Source organism: Aptenodytes patagonicus, chromosome W (genome assembly GCF_965638725.1).
Source record: "Aptenodytes patagonicus chromosome W, bAptPat1.pri.cur, whole genome shotgun sequence".
NCBI classification, from domain to species: Eukaryota; Metazoa; Chordata; class Aves; order Sphenisciformes; family Spheniscidae; genus Aptenodytes; species Aptenodytes patagonicus.
The window spans coordinates 25,950,202-25,953,382 of NC_134981.1; the positions used below are offsets into that span (position 1 = coordinate 25,950,202).

The following is a 3,181-nucleotide window of genomic DNA, read 5'->3' on the forward strand; positions in this document are numbered from 1 at the left end:
CAATCCTCCAAGCTGCACAGACCCTAAATGCTAATGCCATGTCCTCCCTTACACGATATGAGAGGTTTGCACAAAACCTCAAAAGGCTTTAGAAATACAAGAACAAGACGCTTGCACTGATCTGGGTCTGAAATAAGCACAGCAGGGCTTTGTCCTAAGGAGTGGTAGACCAGGAAACAAACCGCACAGACACTGGTCTCCCATCGCCATGCAGGTTCTTCTGCTGCTCCCCTCATGTCCCAAAAAGCAGCCTTTCTTTTTACTTCTCCATTCTGCCTAGTTTGGCTCCTTACCGTCTGTTTGGGCTCTAACATCTCTTTGTCCGTGGCCACTGGCAGAGCTACCTGAGAAGCTGGCATCTGCCTCCATCAGCAGGGAGAGAGAGGCTTGCTCACCTGCCCCATGCCCACTGGGGACAGTCTCACTGGAGCCTGAGTCTTTGGTGGAACACAAAGCCTGGCTGTCCCCAAAAGCGTGATTCAAACAGAAGCCCTCGCAGCTCCGGTTCAGGCTGTGGACAAAGGGCATGGGTGGAAGACTCTGGCTGCGGTGAGCTCTTTCTTCAAGGAAGGTTGGGCAATCCCGCTGTGTCTCAGGGATAGGGGAGAACTCCAAGGAGGAATCACCACTGGACTGGAGTGGTGGGGAGGTGCTGTTCTTTTTCCTGCCTTTAGCCAGTTCAGCAAAAGATGTCACTCGCTTCGGAGGGGAACTCTGGATGGGTATTGCTGGACTTTCACTCAGCTTGACCGGACAGCTCACCATGCGCTCCAAAGAGCCCAGCCTGCTGCTAGGACTCCTGTCCAGGTTCTGATCATAGCTCCTGGAGCGCTGCCGGCTTGTGTTGAGGTTAGGTGGTGACACATTCACATAGACCTGACCCTCAATCATGTTCTGGGTGGCTTCTCCCTTTGCCTCCTCTTCACTGCACTCCACATCATTGCTTTCTTCTTGTCTCAGGTCAGGCCTTCTAAACAGATAGTATTCAGTGGGCTGGGCTGGGCTACCTTTGGTATGGTCTTCCGAGCAGCTAGTTATGGAAGATCCTGCTGGGCTGGGGGATGACTGGGAAGACAAGTCACATGTGACTAACTTATAATAATTCTGAGTAGCCACAACAAGCCGTGCTTGGCTCTGGAAGCAGGCAGTGAGATCTGAGCTCTCTGAAGTGCAAGGCTCACAGTGGAGGTGGTAGGAGTTACAGTTAGCATCAAGGACAGGTGAGGAGGAGTGTTGACACCCACACACCTTCCCCGAACCCTCTGGGTGATGTGACTCATAAGACATCTTGGATTCTGTGGGTGATGAATGCAAATCCAGGTAAAAAGCTCCTGTGTCTGAGTGGCTGCAGAAGGAAGAGTCACAGGACAGGTTGGCTGAATTCAGGTTAGATTGAGAATGGCCATTCATTTTGTTGTAGAGAGCACTGAAGTTCACCAGCACCCCATCGGAGCTGTTGCAGGAAGAGTCACTTATGTAGCCCATCTGTTGGTCAATCACTTCAGGCTGACTTGATGAACTGTAGCAGCAACAGTGTTGGAGCTCTGAGCTGTAACAGCTACATGTCTGTCTGTGCAGGGCATCCTGATTCCTCAGCGATTCACCCGTGTTCTGGTTCCACTCCTGGTCGCCACCATCAAAAGAGAAGCTGGAGGAGCTGCCACAATGGCAGCTGCATTCATCCAGCTCCATGCGTTCTGAGGCCTGGTGGTACTGGTTCGCATTGTTCCTCTTCTGGACGTTGTCACTACTGATTTTGTCCTCTTGCCCGTCTACCACACTGGACCGGCTGGCCATGTTCCAGGATTTCACAATGTGGTTGGAGTCATGGAGGTGGAAAGGGGGCAAGGCCAGCTCATGCAGATGAAAGGGAGGTTTGCCAGCCACAACGGAGTTGTGAAGGTGGAAAGATTTTTGACCCAAGTCATCCCCAAAGATGCTGAGATCTTCACCCTCATTCAGCAGGAAAGGGTTGTGTTGCTTACTGACTCTATGGACAATCAAGTCCCTCGCTTTGCCTTCTTTGTTGTCTGAGGCCTCTGCTGAGGTTTCGGAGGCCTGGAGAAAGCTGCTGTACACCAAGGAGTCAGTTTGTGAAAGGTCTCTGTCCGGAAGGGCAGAGGTCTGTGTAATGCCTAGCTCTGGCTGGCAGAAGGGGTTGGTCCTTTTGCTCATGGAGCAGCACTGTCTATCAGGGACCTGGCAATGCACCAGGGGAACGTGATGGACAATCAGCGTCTCGCCAGTCAGTTTGAGTGAACTATCCATGGTGAGGAATGCTCTTCAGGACATCAGTGAAGCTGGTGCTACCCATGGACAGGTAGGGGTGCGCATGAGAGGCTGGGAGGACACTTCTCATGGGGGAATTCAGATACCTAGAGAGAGACAAAAACACAAAGGAAGTCACCTCTCAGGAAAGGCAGTGACTATTTAAAGCATCCTTGGTTTGACTGAAGACTTCATGACCTAAACTTGTCAGCACAAGTACCTGAGCACAAGGTCCCGAGTTCTCCTTCTTCAGGGAAAGCGCCACAATGTAAGACAAACATGTCCCCCCTCCCTGCAGACTCCTGGGACAACACTTGTGCTTCCAACTGACCCCTCTCAAACTTATCTGGAGTAACTGATTTCACTCAAGTGGCTGGCCAAAGGGCTGTACAGGCTTTGGGCCAAATGAAGACCTCACTGCTGATGGCACTGTATGCTCACAGGAAAACATGCAGACAGCACAGGGTCTGAAATGAAGTGCTGCACTCTGATGAGAGCAGTCCATCTTCTCGCGCTGGATTCAATATCTTTGCCTGCCTTTAGGTACCCTGAACTTTCCTTTAAGAACCAAACACTTAACTGCACTACCAGACCTTGCAACATTGGAGAGACACAAGTCCAGGCAGAGACTGGAAAGCAGGAAAAGACTGGAACAGGAATGCAGCAACAACCATTCTTCTCCAAAATGCAGGAGTCCCCATGAGGCCCTGAGCTCTTTTAATGGTGCCAGGGGAGCAAACCAAAGTATGCAACTACTTATGCACACAAGGGCCTCTCGTGAAAAGGAGCGGATGACTTCAGTGAGGCCATGGGGAGCTACTGCTGATGGATAAATAGGTCCCATACAGCACATTGCCTTCTGCTAACCTTTTGCTGATGATTAAGCCTCAGCTCAGGCTGGTTCCTCTTGTGG

The 3,181-nt window shown here is 51.2% G+C and overlaps 1 pseudogene; it reads right to left on the reverse strand.

Annotated features, from left to right (window-relative positions):
* Window positions 1-276: 276 nt before the first annotated feature.
* Window positions 277-2,371, reverse strand: LOC143172200 (AP-4 complex accessory subunit RUSC2 pseudogene; annotated as a pseudogene).
* Window positions 2,372-3,181: the final 810 nt, after the last annotated feature.